Raw genomic sequence first — 22,410 nt, forward strand, 5'->3', positions numbered from 1 at the left:
AGGAAGGAAGAACACCAAACCACAGCACTCAGCCACGCCCGTGGTGCTGCTGCCTGCAGTATCCCTCGGGAGTTTTGTGGGGCTTAATTAGTTGGTTGTGAAAAGCTTGGAGTCCCCCAGCAGAGTGGGAGTATCATTAACACAAGCATTTATTCTGTCATTTAAGCCCGAAGAAAAAGTTGGAGAGAATGAAAGAAGCGAAGTGTGCAGCTTCACTGCCACTGGCCGCAGCTGGAAGGAGGCAGATGATGCACCCAGATCCCAGGGTCCAGCACCATCACCTATCAGTTCTTCCAGCACAGAGCTGTTCATCATGTCAAGAAGCCTCCGAAGCCACGCCCAGTTACTTGTAAACACAGCTGCCACAAGCTTAATGGAAGAGAAATGCAACCTGCTGAAATTTGCCTAATCAGACAGCTGCTGGCCAGCAGGCTTGTTCTTTAGACTATGTTTGGATAAACCCTCTTCCACTAGGATTCCCTTGTGGTTGCAGTAAGATTCCCCCAGCAGCCATCCAAATGGTAACAACCTAAGCGTCAGTTTACTGTCTCCATGCAGTATCACTCCTGGCGTTACTCTCAGGCCCACCTCCAGAATCTCGCCATACTTGTGGAGGGGACACGTCCAGGACAAGATGAAGTCCTCCGAGTGAAGAACCATGGCAACGTAGCCCACCCCAAAAACTCTCAAAAATCATGAGCTGTGATTCTGAAGCCAAAGAGATGCATTTTGTTTGGGTGCTTTTTATTTCCCTTCTAATATTTTGGCCTTTAGAATTTCCCAGCTTTTCTCTGCAACCTCGAGGTCAAAAATAAAATAAAACAAATAAATAAATAAATAAATAAATAAATAAAGGTGGAGATTCTCATTTATCCACGTCTCCAGAAGCTGGGGCTATCCGAAGAACACCAAAATCATGAAACTCACACTAAAATCAGGAGCACTGGCAATGTTGCATGTACAATAGTAACTTCCCCTCTTTGTGTTTTGTTTGTTTTACAAGACCCTTGTCAACCCTTTGATGGCTGTGAGTATTTCTGCCCTAGCAAATTCGCATCTCCATAAGCATACCAGCTCATTTCCACGCCAAAAACTGGACATTCCCAATCAGCAGCAAAGCAAGCACTCACTGGCTTTATTTGCTTCTTTATAAAGCCCAAAGCCCACAGAGCAAGCCCTGAGCAGAGAAGGCAGCAGACATCCAGCAACCCCTTTGGGAGAAGGTGATAGCATTTGTAGAGGATATAAGCCAGACCACCACCCTTTACGTTTGCACCTTTACTGTCTTGACTTTAGTGACATGCATGCCAGCAGTTGGCTTTAGAGAAAGTTTTTAATCCCCTTTTTCTTTTTTCCATGAGCCTGGGCTCAAAGTCATTACTTTAGAGGTGACCTTCAAAGGTTAAGTACCAAATTCCTGCAGCTTTACCAATATGTGCTGATTGCCTCCAACAGCCAAGCTAAGCGGAACTTTCAGCTTCTTACTAGCCAGACAATGACTTTACTTGCCTCATTTCTTATTAGGGAATAATGTGAGGGGCCCAGGCCAAGGTTTTGGAGCCCTCCACCATATCCTCGTAACGTTACTGGTATTTTGTATTTAGCAGCTGAAGGTCGCATTTAAAAATGGGACTGTGCTTTGATGTTTCTGGAAAGAACGCTTTAATATGATAGAATAAGACCATGCCACTTCATAATCACAATAGCTTTATTAACAAGTAAACAAATGGTCTTTTAAATGCAAGCATTTGCACCTGAGAAATCCACTGGGAGGAGGTCATCTACACAGAAAAAGAACTATAGATGAGCAAATAATAATTCACAATGAATTAACTTGACAACTGAATTCAGCCTCTCTTTTGGCTAGCAACTATGCCAGGAGCAGATCACAATTTTCTCAGATATATTCGTTATTCAAATGTATTGCAGGAAAAAATTTTCATATTTTTTTGCTGTACAGAGTGATTGCAAATATTCCAAACTTGAACTGTGCTGTTTAGCTGTGACTGCTCAGATTAAGTCACATGGTATTTTCCTGTTTCCTGACTGGATGAGTGCACAATACTTTTGCTGTAAATCCCTGTGTATGCAAACTTAAAATTTGGTGTGCAAGAACAATAGCACAAGTTCTACAAACATTTTGGCCAGAAAAACCTGATTGATGCAGAAAGTGAAGGGAGAAAAGGGGGGCACGAACATGGCCAATGCAAAGTCACTTTGAAATTGAAACATGGAAAGTTTATTGTTTCATTATTTGCCATGCTCTAAAAGAAATCTGTCTGATGAGTAATATGCATGTAATGAGCATTGTGCAACAATGCACCTGCCAACTCGTTTATTCTTCCCCTCCATTTTTACGATAAGTAATTTCATTCCCTGGCTCCACACCCTTCCAGTCAATCTGGCCTCCAGTCTCCAGCCCTGGGAAAGAGGGACAAAACTATAAACGATCAGCGATAACTGCTCCCTGTTTAAGGACACAGAAGGATGTACAGCTACTTGGATACTCACTTCCCCATGCAGGTTTTCCATATGCAGGAGAAGCTTCTAGTCCAGCTGAACCAAGAAGGCCTTCCACTGAGTGTCAAGAAAAATACTAATCTCCACTAGACCAAGCAGGACTTCTCCAGGAAAACTCAGGAAAAGTCCCTCTAATGAGAGTGAGCTCTCTTCTAGGAACAACCACCCTTTGATGAGCAATAGCTTTCTTTCTTTCTCTCTCTCTCTCTCTCACACACACACATCTTGGATATACTCTCCTTTTTTCTAGAAGTTCCACGTTGGACCAGTCTTCTCCCTGTACAGCATGAAGAAATGGACCTTGTTCTAACACCTCCTCTGAAGCACAGTGAGAAGTGGCTACGATAAGCAAGGGGTGTGCATGTGTGTTTGACATGGAGAAGAGCGCAGAACTAAAATGGGGAGTTTTGCACATCCCTAATTTGTGAACTTTCAGCAAAAGACTAGTTTATTTCACATATGTGGTATTGCTATAGCTGTGTTGGCCTAAGAAGAGCTCTGTGTAGCTGAAAAACTTGTCTCTCTCACCAACAGAAGTTGTCCAATAAAAGACATTACCTCATCGACCTTCGCTCTCTAATTTATTTCAGGCCACTTGATGGGCCCCAAAATTTGCTTTCTTTTAAACTTTTATGAAATGGCAGTTTTCACATAGTAATGGGTCAAACTACAAGATATCAATGCAAACAAATTTTTAATTTAATGAAATTCCACATTTAACGATCTTTGCTCAAAAAGAGGAGCATTTCTGAGGGAAAATGGCCCTAACTCTGACACAAAACTGAGATAGGAAAAACTGCAAAATTCCACCAAATGAAATTCTGAAGTTTTGCATGTCATTGTGAATAGTTTGCAGAAGTATCCCAACCCATTAAGAGACACTTCTGTGGTTGCAACTAACTGAAATTCCCCTGCTCACAGTCTAACAACAAAACAATTGCACAATGATAGAATCTAGGAAAGTGGTTCCCAGACACTGTGCAGCCCTGAGACCTTCAAAACTCTCCTTAAAACTCTCCTTTCCCATGATGTGATGAGACTGCAGCCTATGATGCTGACCAATATTGTCTCATTGTTTCCTTATAGTCCTCCATCTGTCAGTATCCATCTGACATCTTTTTACTTTGTGTTTGTTCATCACCTAGCACAATGGGGTGCTGGTCTATGAATGAGGCTCCAAGGTGCTATCATAATACAAATAATACAGGCTTCTGTGACTGGTATCCATGTTCCCTCTGTCCCTATGATACACTTACCTTAATAGCAAGTCTCTGTGCTGGGCCCTAGTGCCTGCCTGCCACTCAAATGCATGTGGTCTCAATTGCAATGCAGTATGTGCAAGACTAGTATTTGGAGCACTGTGGGTTAGAGTGCACACAGTTTGAGGGGAGGCAGCTGACACCAGCTATTACAGACAATGTCTTATCTGATGAACTGGTAGAAACGCTGGAAAAGGTTGACAGCCACTAATCTAAGAAATAGTCAAACAGTAGTTAGTGGCCTACTGGCCCACAATAAACCACACCGGACTTTTAAATCCACACAGTGGGAGCATCTCCACTGAGCCTCGAAAATGTTTTCAAAAGACACCTAGAAAATATCACATGTTCCCATTTCACCACTCATCCCTGGCGGTATTTTCATGGCGCTGGACCCCCGAGTTCAGCTGTGCTACCCTCAGCCCTACAAGACACGGGGCTGGGAGCCAAAACAAAACAATGAAAGCCATTGACGGGGCAGGAAACGGCATCTGCTGGATGAAACGCTATCTTCAGACAAGATGTGTTTGGATAACTCCAGTTTCATAACTCGCCTCTTCCGAGGTTAGGAAATCACAGTAATACAAAGAAAACAACATGAGGAGAACAGCACTAGCATGTGGGACAGCGAGACAAGCACCTGAGAGAGAGTGAAGGACTCAGAGACTGCCCTTCCCTGTTGACCCACACCCACATGAGCTACTCTCAATCACCCATGGACTTCAGTGGGGCTGTGTGAGAATAAGGGCCTCATCGGAATTAGTTATGTTTCCACCATCCCCGCGAAGCAAATTTGTTGGTCTCTCTGTGACCTCGCTCATTACATCGTATGTGGCCCTTTAAAAATGGGCAGTTTCGCAGAAACAAGTATTGACTTGGGATCAAAGTGAAGCTCAGTGAGGAGGATTATTGCTCAGACAGACAGGATGGAACTGCCTCTCTCATTTCAGGCCACAATGCCCTTTACCTTCATCGCCTCAGATGTGCTGGGTAGGAGCTTTGGGGGAAAGGAGGGCAGGTCAGCTTCTGCCAGCATGGATCACCTGTTAGGGTGAAGGAAGCTTACACAACTACTCTTTGCTATTTCGGGAGTCTTTGGTCCTTCTGTTCTCTGTATTTATACATAAAATGAGATGATCCTCGCCTAAAAGCCCTTATAGATACTAAGGAAAACCTGTAGGAAAACCTAAGTAGGTTACTTGATAGATAGATAGATGCTAATGGGGGGGGGGGGGGGGAAGAGAGAGACTATTTGACAACTGCTAGCACAGTGCACAACTAAGCCACAGAGACAGCTGCTTTCTATCATCTTAGGCCTAGTGGGAGCATGACATGAACTCCCATCACTGCATCAGCATGAAGTATAAGAGTTTCTTTTAACCTTATATTATTCCAAATCAAATAGTATTGATCAAACTGTGACCTTGAGAGAGAGAGTGAGTGAGTGAGTGAGTGAGTGTGTGTGTGTGAGTCAGACACACACACACACACACACACACACACCCCTCTTGATAGGATTATAAAAAAAACCAGAAGGGACCATTGTGATCATTTAGCCTAACCTAAGATGTACTTCGCTTTTTAAGATGGATTAATTACTTACGTTTTTCTACAAAAAATAAAATGCACCTATACTCTTTTACTGGGGAGAGGGGGGGAGCAATCAATACTATCTACCTGTCTATAATTCTCTAGCACTCCAACAATAAACAAGTGTGCACTGCCAGCTGCTCGCGAGCAATCCACAAGAAATCAATGAGTGCATGGAACTAGTGACCCTACAACAAACCAGTGCACATAGCACAGAACTCCTGAGCAACTCTACACTAACAAATCCATGTGCCATACAATAATAGCAATAACATACAAGAAAAATGTGTGCGTGCACAACAGAGAAGATACATTCAATTTAAAACGTCAAAGGAGACAGAGAGAAAAACATTAAGATGTCATAAATTGCTGATGGATTTTTTTGTTCCTATTTTTAAACACCGAGGGTTTACATGTAATCAGTGTTGTAGCCATTTTCACAGTCTCTTTCACTGTGTGTTTGGTCTGATCCATCTGTGCAAATGTGTACTTTGGATCTGTAACACTCCGGTGTGAACTATTGTTCATGCAAATCCACAACAGACTTCAGAATGGCTGGAATAAAGGACTGGGGGATTCTGCACCCGGTTGCCTCCGTTCCAAGGGGTCCCGCTCAGACAAAGGAGGCTAGTTTCCAAAATTACTGTTGCTGCTGCCGTTGATTTTAACAATTTAGGAAAAGGGGCCAAAGATTAGATTCTTCCACTCCTGTCTCTTGACCCCCCCTCACCAATCCAAATATAAACTCGCTTTCAGGAAATGCCTTTAAAGAAAGCGGCACCTCCCTGGATCCTGAAGAATGCCCAAAAAATAAACTGTCTCAGGACATGAAGGAAACGGCTTTTTTCAATCACACTGCAAAATGGACTTAACCCCTTCTGTGCCAGCTGCCAGCACTCAGCGCCTCCCGCACCCGGGGGGGGCCTAAAAACATCCCAATTAAGTGAGGGAGGGAAATCCAAGGTGACCACCCCTCCCGCCCCCAACAGCTCAAGGTAAAATTTCAGATTATCTCTACTAGAGGCAGGTTGTGAGGGGAAGGGAAACAGTCCCAAACCAAAATCCCCGATCCGAACCCTCCTGACTGTCAGGAACACTCAGATCCTCATGCCGGTATCGCGGTCCAGGCCCAGCTCTAATTTTAGATGTATCTGGCCTCCAACGCCAGAGCACCTGGGCATTGTCCGACCACACACAGACACAAACACGGCCCTTGCATAGAACATCTCCAGAGGGCACAGATGGGAACCCGGGGTTGCACCTGTGTTTTCCTTTTTCCTCCCTGGGAGCATTTGTGTTTAAATGGCCTGCCCTGAAACACATATCTCCCCCATTCAGGAACTGTTCCCATTTGCAGAGACAGCTGCATGAAAACAGAATCTGGGTCCAGCTGCTGCTGCCCATTCCCCTGCTAAAGGCAGAACTTTCCTAGGAATGGCAGTCCACAGCAAACCATTGTGATGTCCCAGAGAATTCAGACTTGATATTTGGCACCTAACAAGAACTTTCCATTTCCAAAGTGCTTTATGAACCTTAACTAATCCCTACAGCCCAAGACCCCCTTGTGAGCTGAATCCGTTCCATCCCCATTTTACAAACAGAGATGTTATTTCAGATATGTTCGGATACTAAGGTGATGGGCTGCCGCATAAAACATAGAAAAGATAGAAACAGAGGACCAGAGAGGTGAAGTGACTTGGCCAAGCCCCACAGCAAATTGGTGGTAACGCCAGGATCAGAACTCGGCAGCTCCCAGCACCTGTTTGCTCCAAGCTGCTTCATTTACTCCAGCTGGATTGGGGAAATAAGCAGCAGATGGAATCCTAGGAAACATACATCCTCTTTTCACGCCAATGGCCTTACTTTAAAAAAAATGAAAGAAGAAAGAAAAGGTAAAAAAATCCCGGAAATCCAGGCTACAGAGAGGAAACGGTCTCTAAATAGAGTTCATCCAAGGTTTTGCAGGAGGTTCTAAAGAAAACAGCTCAGCATGCGGAAAGGTCAACACCCCTTCCTGGCTACCACCCACTGAAGGGAAGGGGAGGTAACCCTCTCTAAGCCAAGAGGCCCCTTACATGAAGCCTTTTGAATGTCAGCTTTTAACCCCTGGGGACACGTAGAAAGGAGGCAAGTTCACTCTGATGCCAGCTCACTAATATCAGTGGTTTGGTTAGAACTCTGGCTGTGATGCACTCCACGCCCGAAGCAGCGGCAATAAGTTATGAGGCCCAAAAAGGCAGGTGATGTAATAGTTACTCAGTAACAATACTTAGCACTTCCATAGTGCTTTCCATTCATGGATGTCAAAGTGCTTTACAAAGGTGAGAAAGTATTAGTTATCTCCATTTTACAGATGGGGAAACGGAGTCAAAGACTTGCCCAAGGCCACAGAGCAGGCCAGTGGCAGAGTCAGGGTCTCTGTACTCCCAAATCTACAGTTCTGTTCACTGGACTGGACTGCCTCCCTAAACGTGCCCCATTAAAATGTACACTGGGGTCTCTTGTTAAATTTCAAATGTACAAGGCAGTCCCATATGATTCAGCTTGTGCTGCGAAGTGCCCAGTGCGTTTTTTGTTTCGATTACCAGCAGGGACTGGGAAGGTTGCACAGCAGAGGTGCACAGAGCCACAAGGGGGAGGGGCGGGGGAGCAGGGGGAAGAATTGTATTGCCTCACCATCTGATCTTACAGCAATCTTATGGGCTCCAAAAGAAACAATATCTGGCCTTTCTGAGCCAGGAGGAGGATGTAGAGGCTTAGAGGGAGATAATCCCCTTCTCCAAACAAGAAAGGACAAAACTTCTGTTCCATTATACACCATTCACATTTTCTATCCAGGTACTTAGGTTATAGGGCCCTCAGCACTGTAGTACAAGAGCCTGCATAGTATCTGAATATTATTTTGGATAATAGCAGCAAATGTCTTGGAGAATATTGTAAGAGCAGGATGGTCTAAAATTCAAGCATCCACGTGGGACTCAGAAGACCTGGATTCTATTCCTGGCTTTGCCACAAACAAACTGTGAGACCCACAGCACATTACACAAGTTGTGTGCCTCAGTTCCCCTAGCTATAAAATAGCAATATTACTTCTCTACCTCACAAAGGTGTTATGAATTTAACCATTAATATTTCTCAAGCCCGTCGAAGTATTCCAGTGGAAGGTGTTCGAGAAGAGCAATGTGCTGTAATTAACAGCAGACCCAGGAATTCAGAGGATATCTTTTTTCTAGCTAAACTTGCATAGTTTAATAGCTGGGCTTCCCTGGCAGTTGAGATCCCTGAGTTGGGACACTAATGGTGACAATTCTGTGGTGGAAGAGAAAACAAAAAGACGCAAACACATTCTCCAATAAAGTTACTGCCTGATGACAGCAGCAAAATATTGTCAGGACTCACTGGAGCTGGAGTTTGCTGTGTTTGCAATGTAGCTGTGCAAACACCACAACAGAGGCCTGGTCAGCTGGAAATAATTGTTCACCAACTGAACTGCAAGAAAAGCCTTAAAAAGAGAAGAGTAGCAAGGTGTTTGCAGTCCACAACAATCGATTCTGACAAGTAAGATCTCTTAATGTATAATTGCACTTAAATCTGACCAAGGGCTTGTAGAAATGCCTCAGTTAACATCTCAAGGGAGAGAAAACCCCGGAGATCCGAGGCTGCCTTAGTTGGGTCAGAAACTGCAGACCAAAGTTCTTCAAATTCTCCTAATCCCCAACTAAGCCCTCAGAACTTCTGCATACACAGAACACAGCAATCTGATCAATACTTACTTCTCACAGCTAGGGTGACCAGACAGCAAGTGTGAAAAATCGGGAGAAGGGGTGGGGGGTAATAGGAGTCTATATAAGAAAAAGACCCAAAAAATCAGGACAGTGCCTATAAAATCGGGACATCTGGTCACCCTACTCACAGCCCCCGAGAGACCAAGTTCAGACATACCTGAAAAAACCTATCCATCAGGGTGATGGAGGGCACGGGAACGTCAGGGAAATGGGATATCTTCCATTGTTGTTTGCAGTGTTGCTGTAGCCATGTTGGTTCCGGGTTATTAGAGGGACAAGTGGGTGAGGTAATCTCTTTTATTGGACCGTGAACAAGACAAACTTTCAAGATTACACAGAGCTCTTCTTCAGGCCTGGGAAAGGTGAGTTCAATGTGACCTTAGGAAAGTTACTTCCTAATCATTTGGGCCTCAGTTTAATCTTCTGCAAATTGGGTGTAATAATATCAGCTACCTCACAGCTGTGGCATGACAGAATTCATTAGTGTTTGTGAAGGACTGAGATTCTGGGATGGAAAGCATGACAGATGTACAGTTCTCTAGGCACTGATATGGTAGTCATTACCATGGTACACCTGTATACAAGACAGACATCCACTCCAATATATATAGAAACTGGTAACTGGGTTCAACTATCCAAAGACAGTGTCTGCTCCAAACTAGCAATGAAAATTCAGAGACATGTGCAACTGACTAAAGACACAATCATGTACAAACTTATAAGCAAAGCTCACTTCCTGAGGAAGTTGTAAGCCGATATTTTGTTGCTCACTGTTTCTAAGAGATGAACACAAACAACAACGCCGAATGAAACAAAAAAAGCGCTGAGAGAGGACACACTGCGGCCCATATCTCTGAATTCAAAGTTCATTCCTATAAACAGACAGAGGAATGCTTTTTGGGATAGGGAGGTCAGGAGGAGGAGCAGGTTAATGAAAGGAATTCCAGCACCCAAAGAGTTAAGGACAATTGACCCACATTCCCATATGGACCGATATAGGGGTTCTTTTTTTTTTTTTTTTAAAGCCCTATATTTTTAATGGGGTAGGAAATCTGCACCTTCCCAAGCATTCATGAGATCCTGATGCTGCTAAAATTCAATTCCTCCCTTTCATTGCTCCCGCTCAGAAAGTCACAGACCTTGCATTTGCTTAGCCCTGGTCTACACTACAAACTTATGTTGGTATAACGACGTCGCTGAATCCCCTATGTGGATAGGAGAGCTTCTGCAATGGACATAGCTACCGCCTCTCGGAGAGGTGGATTACCTACGCTGACAGGAGAAGCTCTCCCGCTGGCGCAGGTAGCTCCTTCACTGAGTGCCCCAGTGACGCAGCTGCCCGGGTGCAGCACTGGAAGTGTAGATAAGCCCTTAGACACTGTAGGATCTCACTGTAGTGTTTTGCTAGACATCATGACTAGGCATCTTGCAGGGTTTCCTGTGTTTTAAATATCACTTTGCAGAGGTGGCTGTTTTCAGCTCCTCCCTTCTCCTCTAGTTGAAAGAGGCAGTAAAATAAAAACCTCAGGATTTCATTCCATGTGAAGTACCCCAGACCCACACACGTAGCTCAAGGCCCCTGGATTAGGCTACAGAGAGCCTTTAATCTCTAGGTCACAGAGTTCACATCCATTTTGGGTCAGTAGGAATGATGCTTATATGATGTGTGCTCTATGTGCTGCGAGACGAGAACTGGTGGTTCTCAATCCAGTGGCTAACAGACAATTGTCCCTGTGAGAAAAAGACACCACTGGCACCACGCTCAGGGCTGGAAAGCCAAGCAGGAGTGGCTCTGACAGGCAGATCTGAGGGAGGCTGCTCCAAGATGAGCGGGCAGCCTGATGAACAGCATGGAGTTGATAGCAGGAGATGGGGACAAAGGGAACATTAAGGAGACTCTCAAAGACAGGCTTTGAGGGGAGGGTTATTATTTACCTAGGAAAATTAAACGCAGATGCAGGATCTGGTTACCCAGAGGTTCTGCTTTCACCCAATTGCACAGATGAAGTAAGACAGGCACCAAGAGGGTCAAGTGAGCTTTGAGTCACCACTCGCCACAATGCATCAGTGTTTACGCCTGGCCTTGTGACCCTCCTACCTCCCACTCCCCTCCAGTGTTTTGCCTTCCAAGGCAAGGTTATGTGAGTCATTCCGCCCCACACCGCCCACCGCCATTGAGGTCACTGAGGGTGCAATACAGCGAAAGAATGAACCCCAGCTGCTTTCTTCACACCTGGCTTCCAAACAAACCAAGAACTGCCACCTCCCAGCACATGCAGTCCCATTACATAGAGGTACCACACAGCACAGAGGCACTGGCCCACCTAGGCGGCGGTATCGCCACACATTAGCCCTAGAGAGCATTTTATCTTCTTGCTCCACCTAGACTGACTGAGCCCCCCCTCCCAAAACTCTTTCTAAACAAAAACGCTGAAACAAAGCCTCATTTTCTTCAGTATGTTTTTTCCCTTCAATATTCTCTCTCTCTCTGCACTCCCCACACACTCCATCCCTCCTGGCTGATCAAACCGGTGTCTCAGGAATGATTCTCCAGGTGAGACACTAGGACGTTATCAGGAGTTATTTCCTGCAATGGTCTCTTCCTCAGGGAAGCTCAATACTTCCTATGCGTTAATGACAGTGTCTTGTCATTATGTGAGACGAGACCCTGATCCTTACAGAGAAGCTGCTCTCCTGTGAGTGAAAGAGAATTACACCTCTACCCCGATATAACGCAACCCAATATAACACAAATTTGGATATAACGCAGTAAAGCAGTGCTCCGGGGGGTGGAGCTGTGCACTCCGGTGGATCAAAGCAAGTTCAATATAAAGTGGTTTCACCTATAACGCAGTAAGATTTTTTGGCTCCCGAGGACAGCGTTATATCGGGGTAGAGTTGTACTTACACTCCTTTCACAATCCCCAGGCTGCATCAGACACATGCAGCTCCGAGACATCGCCCCTTAGCTCTACAAAACTACTGCTTTGAAATTGGTGTTGCTTTCCATAAAAATGAGCAATGACATTCACCCCAAGCAAAAAGGAGAGAGGGAGCAATACTTTGTTGCTGTTCTGAAACCAAGTGAAGAGGGAATCTGACCACTTTGAACTGCACATGAGAAAAATAAACACATTTCAAAGCTGTAGTGCGACCATTTCACCCTCACCCAGAATCAATGAATTCTTGCAAATTTTATGTGAAAAAATGTCTATATTTGCATGCAAAATATATGCAATTTAATTGATCTGCAGAATCTCCCCCCACAGACACACAAACACTGCAGATGTGCATACACTACTCCCATTAGCATATCAGGAAGTAATTCAGACACTGGGGGCTGAACATACTATTGAGAGAATATGCATTTTCCTTTAAACACCGCTTAAAGCTTCTATCCTAGAAAGCCATGAATGTATTTATCAGTGCCTGCTCCAGAGGGATGCAGTAAGACTATGGCTAAAGCAGACAGAGAAAGCTGTTTGTTAACCTTGCACACATTTTGCAGTCAAATGCTTTTCACTTGTTGAGATAAATGGCAGGAAATCTCCAGCCCCACCCTTCACTCAGACAGTGTGCTGGGCGCCAGCAGATCTATCGGTACAGCATCCTGGAAGAAGCTGCTGAGTTTCTGGTCCCAATTAAGTAGAGTATGGCTCACATCCTTGTATAGGGTCCTTGGAAAAGATGTCCAGATGTTCAAAATCCTGCAGACAGCTCCAGCAGCGGCAGCTGTAGGTGCCCACTGAAATGTAACATTCACATGCACTGTTTAGGAATTGAGTGCCTGGCCTTTGTGACTTCCTCCCCTTTACTCACCGCCTCAGGACATCCCATTTAACTAGATCACCCCACTTTGAAGCTGAGGAGACAAAATGGGAAGGAATGGAGGGAAATGCCCAGCTAACGACCCCTCCTTTCAACGTTTTGCAGGAACAAGACTGGAATAGCAACCTTACACTTCTGGCTTCCTAGGGGTGTGTTCTCAGAGTCATCCTCAGTTCTACAGGGGAGCAACATCCTAGGAGCAACGGCATTTGTTTGATCAGAGTTCGTGGAAACCAGATAGCACTGGCTCTAGACCAAGCAAAGCATGGGCAGAGGTTGAGCAAGGCTCCCCATGCAACTCTGCCAATACACCTCAATCCTGACCTGCAGCTGCCCCCTGCCCCTGCCCCCACCTCCCAGCACACACACCAGCACTTCAATACTTCCCTACACCATTCCCCTGCAGTGCCAGAATCGGACGGCCTTGCACAGCCCTGCCAAAGATCCCTTTCAGCCCTGCTATTACAGACACCGGCCCCAGACTGGTCTAGCACCGCACCTCCAGCCTGACCTGCAGCATTCCCTGAGGTTCAGCTCCCAGGTCCTACACAAAGCTTAGCCAATGCGCCTGCACCACATGATCTTTCATTCCTTGAATTGGGACCAGCAAATGTATGCTGGTTTTGTGACGTGGACAAAGAGTTCTCAGATCCATGAGACAACCGAGGGGAAGTGAGGGAACGGGGTCCCTAAACATGGGTGATTTTATTAAGAGATAAGAACCTTAAACTGGCAACAGGCCTAGGAGCGGCGTGGTGTGAAGCCACCTGGCTCTTTGGAGCCTTATCCGCCAGATTATGAAAGGTCACACAAACTGTTTTGTTCAACAAGGCCCTTTCCAGATCTGTCCGTTAATATTTCCCTCCGTTTATTCAGCTTGTTACTGGCACCGGATGGCAAGCACCCTTTTCTGATAAGGAATCTTTAAAATGGCTAGTTAAACAGCGCCGTTGCTGTACGTTCTATAAATGTTCATGGCACACGCTAGCAGGATAATGTGTCACTTATTAACTGGCAGCTTGGCAGCATTCACCTTGCAATGGGAAGAAGGGCAGAATCAGAGGTGAAGAGACGCATGCCTGACATATGTGCAGAGACCAGTAAAGAACACAATGTTTAGAACCCCATGGGTATGGGGCCAGAGTCTGGTTACTCTGGTGCAAAATCAAAGGCACTCCACTGACTTCCATAGATTGGCTGTGGGCTTACATCAGAGCAGCCATGATTGGAAAAATCATCACCCTAAGAAAACCAAATGAGTGGATCCAAACTGTATGTCAATGAAGTCACTGTCTTTGCCATTTTGCTAGCAAACCAAGAGTAGACAGAGCAGGAATATGGGGGGGATCAGGGAGAATATCTGCGAATGAACAGGAGGCGGGTGGAAGCCCAAGTAAGAGCTCTGGCTTTCTACCTGCAGACCAGTACATTGCAGCACCTGTGTCGCCGTGACATTGACATTGCAACTCAAGGATTCTACACCACTAAAGAGTCCTGTTGGAAACCCAGGACACTTTAAAGCAGGGATCGGCAACCTTTGGCACGCAGCCCGTCAGGGAAATCCATTGGCGGGCCGGGGCGGTTTGTTTACCTGCCGCGTCCGCAGGTTCGGCCAATCACAGCTCCCATTGGCTACGGTTCGCTGTTCCAGGCCAATGAGGGCTGCGGGAAGCAGCACGGGGCCGAGGGATGTGCTGGCTGCCGCTTCCCACAGCCCCCATTGGCCTGGAACGGCGAACTGTGGCCAGTGGGAGCTGTGATCGGCTGAACCTGCGGACGCTGCAGGTAAACAAACCAGCCCGGCCCGCCAGCGGATTTTCTTGATGGGCTGCGTGCCAAAGGTTGACGATCCCTGCTTTAAAATATCCACAAGCTACTCTTACAGGATGCAACAGAGCTGTGGAAATGGAGACCTGCACCAGAAAGCAGGCAACTAGCCTGGTAAGGCCTACGTTTTAAAAAGGTGCATGAAACAGTGTAAACACAAGTAAATGCCTGATTTGCGCCTGCAGTAATCTCAGTTTTCCATGCAAATCTGGTAGTTGTAGATTGTAAAATGCAAATACAATCCACCAATTTCCACATGCACAATTGTGGTAAATTAATACAAAATTAAGAAAAAATCAGACCCTGGCTCTGTATTTACTACCTCATACATATGACAGAGTTTCATTTTGAAAGTGCATAGAAAGAAAAAGACCCTGTCTCTTTAAATCTCTGCACCCAGCTCCTGCAGCCTACAAGAGTTAATATAATTATCTGGAGGTGACTTTCAGAGAGACTCAGCACAAGGAGGGTTATTGTGACTCAATCATTAACTGAGTCGGGGGACCCTGGCTTTATCGGAATGTGGCCTCACTCTGCTGCCAACATTCGTCATGAGAGAATGTGCTGGAGCTGGACACAAAGGTTAATTAATGCCTTCTCAGCTCTAGCATTAACCCCCAGCCATTAGACCTCTGGGAAGGCTCCTTCCACACTCTAGCATGTCTCTTACATCACTGCTAAATCCAAATTGGTTTGCCGTTTCGGGCCACTTGGAGCTGAGGGGGGCCATGCTTGCGGACGGTCAATGTAAACAAAATGTCTCACAGCCGCCTTCGGGTTACCTTGATGGGCTGCATGCCGAAGGTTGCCGACCCCGGTGCTAGCAAGTTAGCCAAGCTCAAGTGAGTGCAGCCATGCTATGAAATAACTCTCAAGCGCTGTGTCCACACTGCCACTGCGCTCACTCGTGTGTGACACCAAGACTTCTCAGGGCATGTCCCATGGTTCTTAGCGCGGCACTAATCTGAGCACTGCTTTCACACCTGGAGGGTGGCATGTTTCACCCATAATCCTGCAGGCAAGAGAGGTAGACCACTGGGCCTTTATTTATTAACTCAGGGGGACTGAAGAGAGAACCCCTCTGCTAGCAAATGAATTAATGAAGCCAGTGGAGATACAATCCCTGGAGCAAAACACACATGCTCCCATACACAGAAGGCACCTATAAACTCCTGGTAACATCAATGGAGCACCATCCAGACACAGTAACTGACCTCGGTATTGATGAAGTGGGGGAGGTAATATATTTTGTTGGTCCATTAAAAGATATTACTTCACCCACCTTGTCTAATATCTTGGGAGCACCACAGCTACAACTACACTGCATACTTGGTGTTGATGGCATTTACTGCCTTACCAATGCCATGGTCAACAGCCACTGCCTACCTTCAGATGGATAAGTTATCCCAACATACACCCATCCACACAAACTGCACATGCAATTATTCCTCTCTCTGTCTACTAGCGAGCTCCACCATGCTCTTGTGGAAATAAATGGTTTATGGGGAAAGAGAGGAAGAGTCTCCTCCCTGTCTGGGTAAGGGGTAGTTTATTGCTCCCCACAGGATAGATAAGTGGCTTTCAGCAAAGTTGCTCCTTTTTACCTACTTTCTCATCTGGGTTCACTAATGCCTTGTCTACACTACATAGTTTTGTTGACAAAACGGTGGAGGCGTACACACTGAAATGCTCTTCCTGCTGATGTAATTAACATGCTAAGCCGACATAATAAAACCGCCTCAACGAGAGGCGCAGGGCCTATGTCTGTGTAGTTAGGGTGACACAGTGTCTGTGTAGACACCGCGTTCCTTACATGTTGTTAGCTGTCATTCTTGTCAATTTCAAGGCTCTGCTGGAGCCGTGATATTAACAAGAAAGCCAGCTCCCTGGCTGCTGCCTGTTCTCCGCTCCAAGCCAGGCTGCCACCCAGGCTCCCGGCTTGGGCTGCCGACCTGGCTACATGCTCTGCACTGAGAACCCTGCTGCCCCCCCGGGTCCCGGCTCCCTGCTCCTCGCCAGGAGCATGGCAACCAACTGGACCCCCGGTGCAGATCTCCCCACCACAGGCAAGAAGCTCCAGGAGGCTCCCCCTCCCGGTCCTGACTGAAAGCACGGAAGCAAGAAGCTGAGAGCCCTGGCTCTCAGTTTCCCACACTGCCCCTCTTCAGTTGGTGGAAACGCTCCTAGCGAGGACACACACCACTGACAGAAGGAGGCTGGTGTGGACATCAGCCACTGCAGTAATTAATGCGGTGGCTGTAAGTCGACCTATAGATATAGCCTTAGGCACAAAGAGGTCAAGTGACCTGCCCCCTAATATCTCCAGGCAGTAGCTCAGTCCAGATTAGCCTTTTAGCCCTGTCCTTTCACCAGTAGGCCACACAGCAGTCTCCTCTCGGGCAAAAGGCACCCTGGCTTCACCTTTCCTTCAGCATTTTCTCTTCTTAAAATCCATTTTCAGAATCTCAGTGTTGTCTTCAAATGGTGCAACAATCAAAGGGAAACACTGAAAGGTTCTCAGCACCCTTTTCATTTAACCACAGTCACTTTTGTTCATTTATAAAACTAAACCACATACCGGTTCTGCCCTACAAATGTGCTCAGGTTTGGTTATTCAGGACAAAGTGGAGGGAGAATAGTTAATAAAATCATATGCAGTAAGCATTTTTAATTTATACTGAAAGAGTTTATTCAAGGAAGTGAAGGCACATTAAATATATATGTATTTTATCTGGGTTTTGTATCTGCTTTGTATTTGTATCTGATGTCTATCTCATTAAAAAAACTAGTAGTTCACTTAGGCTGGGTCTACACTACCCGCCTGAATCGGCGGGTAGAAATCGACCTCTCGGGGATCGATTTATCGCGTCCCGTTGGGACGCGACAATCGATCCCCGAATCGACGCTCTTACTCCACCAGCGGAGGTGGGAGTAAGCGCCGTCGACGGGAAGCCGCAGAGGTCGATTTTGCCGCCGTCCTCACAGCGGGGTAAGTCGGCTGCGATACGTCGAATTCAGCTACGCTATTCACGTAGCTGAATTTGCGTATCTTAAATCGACCCCCCCCCCGTAGTGTAGATGTAGCCTTAGGTATAGGGGTCTATCTAATCCAACTCCTGCTGAAGTCAATTGAAAAACTTCCATGGATTTCAACCAGAATTCAATTGGGCCCACATTCTTTGTACACCCCACCTTAAACCAGGACAGTCACTGCTGACATATGTGGGTGGGCACAGAGGAATGAAGACATTTTCTGTGTTTTTCAGCAATATTTCAATATAAATTAATCATACTTGAATTAAAATGTAACAATTTACACCCGGGTATAAGAATAGCCTGTAGGCTATTTTAAAGGCCACTGTAGAACAATAAATTACAAAACCAAACACGGAACATTAGCATGGGATGGAATGGGGACATTCCAAGAAGTGTGTGCATTAATCAGCCCCAGAAACCCCACCACAGAAACCTCCTTTGTAAAGTGCTTTGAGAGCGCCGTTTATCATCATTACATTATAGACTACAATAGAATGGTGACACAGAGATCAGCCTCTACCCAGCACACAGCGGTCTCCAACACAGGGCAACGAATTTAAAAGCATGTCGGTTTGGAAGTCAGGATGTAGAGCTTAGCTTTTTTCTCCTTCACTTCAGTCTAAGGGCCTGATCCAACGCCCAGTGAAGGCAACAGAATCTTTCCATTAACTTCACTGGACTTTTGATCAGAGCCTAAATCTGTGCGTTTTTAGTCACCAATCGAATCCCAACCAAAACAGCTGGGCCGGTCCCAGTCAAAGGAGGAGTGAGGCAGTACCCAGAGAAAAATTCATGTAGCCCCCAGCAGGCAACCAGCATATCCACTTCACGCTGGGATTTCTTATTTGAGGGATTGGTTTGCTGTGACTGAAAAGATCAATTGCATAACAAGTCAAAAAGCCTCTCACACACAGAACCTGCAAACTCCAAGTTAAACACACGCTGTAGCGGCGAGAATGAAAATGTGCACTCTAGCCCCACGCGCCTTGCCAGGACTCAGCCTAGGAAATCCAAAATTCAGTAACAGGTCGAGTATGGCAGGAAACCTCTGCACCAGCTCAGAGATTCTCTTTCCTTCCCCTGTGCAACGACAGCCTAATACTAACACCATCAGTCAAGTTATTTGGACGTGAATGTCCCTTAAATATCAGTCATGGAACAACAAATACTCAACCTGACAGCCCCTCGCTATTCCTGGAGGCAAATTCACTTGGCATTGTTCCGTAAAGAGCATTATCCTCTATTACATGTAACAGATGATTGACACATGCTGCCTCACAAAATAATTCACGTCTCACACACACATAGAGCCGTAGAGAGCAGCCCCAAGACAGTGCACCAAGCAATTGCTGAAATCCATGTATTTGATTTACCTTGAGGTTGCGTCGTGTCTTCTTCAGCTCAAACACACTCGGTAGGGAACAGCTGCCTAATATCAGCTAACAGAAAAACTGACAAGCAAGCAGCTAGATGGTGAGAATCCTTTACCTGTTCAATCACTTTCTTTATTGCAGCAGGAAGATGACAAAATGAAGTTCGAATAAGTTACAGATTTAAACACACACAAGGATTTTTTGCTAGCGAAGGCGCAGCAGCAGCGCCTTAGCTATTGTCAGGGTAAATAAGTTTCACGCTCAGGTGGCCAGACCGTAGGTCCTTGAGCAGCAGCTGTGTCCGCCCTCCACAGCCTTGGCCAATCACTGAAAAGTAAAACCAGCTGGGCCCTCTGGAAAGTTTTTTTCCCCCGAGGCTTTTTTTCCCCTCCCATTAAGCCAATCATAAAGCAGCCCCTTTCTTTCACAGCATTTGCTTTCAGATGATCCCACAGGCACAGAAGAGAGAATGAACTTCAAAAAGTCATCTCCCAAGTACTAGCACCAGAGGAGTGCCCAGCATATCTGTTTACACCAAACTAAAGATTAATTACAGCAGATGAGGAAGGAAACATACTGCCAGCTATTCACACTCCATTGGCAGTAAAACAGATCATCCAAATAGCTCACACAGAATGCAGGCACTGGCTGTAAGCAGGCATAACGAAGGCAAATACTGCAGAAGCTTCCACCACAACTCTGCCAATGCCTCTCACTTATGGCCTAAAGAACCCCCTATTATTCCAGCACTGGGCTCCCTTCACACAGCTCTGACAATGCCCCTCACTTCTACCCCACAACCCGCCCCCCTCATTATTCTAGCACTGGGGCTCACACAATAGGCTGAAACTGCTGATGCACCTCAGTCCTGAACAGCAGCACACCCAGGTACTCAAGTCCAAGGCTTTGTTCCCAGCAGAGGCTGATAATGGTCTCGAACACTACCAGACTCCATGACGGGGCTGTCACGTGAACATGTCCATTAGGAGGTGCTGTGAGACTGTCAGTCTTTTTACACCTGAGGTCTAAGACAAATACAGGTCTCCAGAGGCAGAAAGCAAGAGCATGAGATCAATGAGATACTTAGATGTCATTACAATTGAGCCAAACCAATGTACCGGATCCAAAACTTGGAACAGTTCCAATCCAACCCACAACTTTGCAGCTTGACCCGTCTCTAACACTAAGTTGTAATTAGCCACATGGAGTGGGAAGGAGGTTCAAAGAGGGGAGAGCCTCCAATCTCTCTCGCCAAGCATGAGTAAAACAAGCTCAGTGCAAATGCACAAGCAGCTCCCCAAACTGTCCGGTGTGCCCCAGAAACCAGACCCAGTGCTGCTGTAACCGTGAGTTCTGGGTATCTGATATGCCAACAAGAAACACCAAGCATCCTGACAAGCCTCTTAATCCCTTTAGCCAGCAAGGCCAAAGGTAGCTTTGTAATGTAGAATGGGAGCTACCCAAGGCAGGTGTGAAAACACCGATTTGTGTCATTATTCTATCCCAGAGAGACTGTCAGCTTCCCGCACTGCTACTTAATACTGTGCAGGTTCTGGCTTTGTATTCTCAAACAAGTGTTCATTCAATGACCCTCCTTCCCCTTAGCCATCTGAAAAATGGCAGTAACAACTGTAGACCCTCTCCTGCCCCGTGCCAAGGTTTGCTTCTGGATCCCTTCCTCACTTGGTGGAAATGGACACTTGGAAACATGAGAGAGGCTAGGAGAACTCCATAGCTTTAGGAAAATTAGCAGCAGGAACAGGACCGCTGAAACCTCCCAATGGCTTCTGCCTGATAGATACATAAATGTGGCTCACTCCCTTTTCCCTCCCAAAACAGAGCCCCTGGATATTCCTTGGACTGGAGATAGACCAGTCCCTAACTCCCCCTTCCCATCAACCCTAACAGGTGCCCTGGAAAGGGATACCAGAGAGGCAAGACAGAGCCAAGGAAGTTGCACTCAAGTTGTGTGGGGTTTTTTTTATTCTCTGCAACACTCTGGTCACAGATGAACATTCCTGGCTTGGTATTTGTTCTTGTGCTGTGTGCCCTCCATGAGGGCAGGGCCGGCTCCAGGGTTTTGGCCCCAAGCAGCCAAAAAACAAAAAAAAAAGCCGCGATCGCGATCTGCGGCGGCAATTCGGCGGGAGGTCCTTTGCTCCCAGCGGGAGTGAGGGACCGTCTGCCGAATTGCCGCCGAATACCTGGACGTGCCGCCCCTCTCCTGAGCGGCCGCCCCAAGCACCTGCTTGCCAGGCTGGTGCCTGGAGCCGGCCCTGCATGAGGGAGAGGAGCCCTCGGACCTCCCAGGGCACAAAGAAGTCTAGGGTTACCCTGTGCTGGGAACAGACAGACCCTGATTCTCTCTGGCGCTCTAGAGTTGTGGGGAGGGATAGCTCAGTGGTTTGAGCATTGACCTGCTAAACTCAGGGTTATGAGTTCAATCTTTGAGGTGGCCACTTAGGGATCTGGGGCAAGATCAGTACTTGGTCCTGCTAGTGAAGGCAGGGGGCTGGACTCAATGACCTTTCAAGTCCCTTCCAGTTCTAGGAGATAGGATATCTCCATTCATTTATTATTTTTTATTTTTTATTTATTTTAGATTCCAGACTAGCTGTACAGCCTGTGCAGCCAAGTGCAAGAGCACAAGTTCTCTCTAAATCCCGGCCGGGGTCTTACAAGAAGAGAGGCTCCCAACTCCAATTCAAATACAATGCAAAATGTAAAGTGTGAGCCGCTGGTGCTGGGGAGCCATGCGGGAGGCTGTGAAGAAGAAATGGCATTTAAGGAGGGATGTGGGTGGGGGAGGGGGCTTGTCCCATGGCAAGCGGGAAGCTGGGCTAGATGCCAGGGGCAGGATGGTAGAAGGTGCAGGAGCGTAGAGTGTGAGGGGTGGAGGAGATGACAGCAGAAATGGAACAGGGGCAACATTACGGTGAGCCTTGACGGTGAAGATGAGGAGCACAGACTCAAAGCAGGGAGAGACAGACAGACAGTGAAGGGATTCTGCAGACAGGAGTACCCTGGTCAGAACAACAAGGAAAGGTCCAGGTCAAGAAACCACAAACCACCTCCTCCCCTGGAATTATTGACAGGGACACTGAGGGTTACCTAAGTGCCCAGAGTTTTAACCACCCAGTTTCAGCTGGCTTTGCTATACTCTCCAGCCTCCCCCAACCACAGCCTCGTCCC

General features: G+C 46.5%; 1 protein-coding gene across 14 annotated transcripts in view; it reads right to left on the minus strand.

Moving 5' to 3' along the window:
* The window catches only part of STARD8 (StAR related lipid transfer domain containing 8), a 154,681-nt gene that overhangs the window by 64,245 nt on the left and 68,026 nt on the right, over positions 1 to 22,410 (minus strand). For 3 of the 14 annotated variants that reach the window (XM_042853295.2, XM_042853294.2, XM_008172860.4), the window contains exon 1: positions 19,219 to 19,517. The exons of 6 other annotated variants lie outside the window; for them this stretch is intronic. The gene's annotated coding sequence lies outside the window, so the exon portion shown is untranslated. Of the gene's footprint in view, positions 1 to 19,218; positions 19,519 to 22,410 lie in introns of those variants that run through there. 5 more of the 14 variants (XM_042853290.2, XM_005279533.5, XM_042853291.2 and 2 more) reach the window with 4 other exon arrangements.

Source organism: Chrysemys picta, chromosome 9 (genome assembly GCF_011386835.1).
Source record: "Chrysemys picta bellii isolate R12L10 chromosome 9, ASM1138683v2, whole genome shotgun sequence".
In the NCBI taxonomy this organism is placed as follows: Eukaryota; Metazoa; Chordata; order Testudines; family Emydidae; genus Chrysemys; species Chrysemys picta.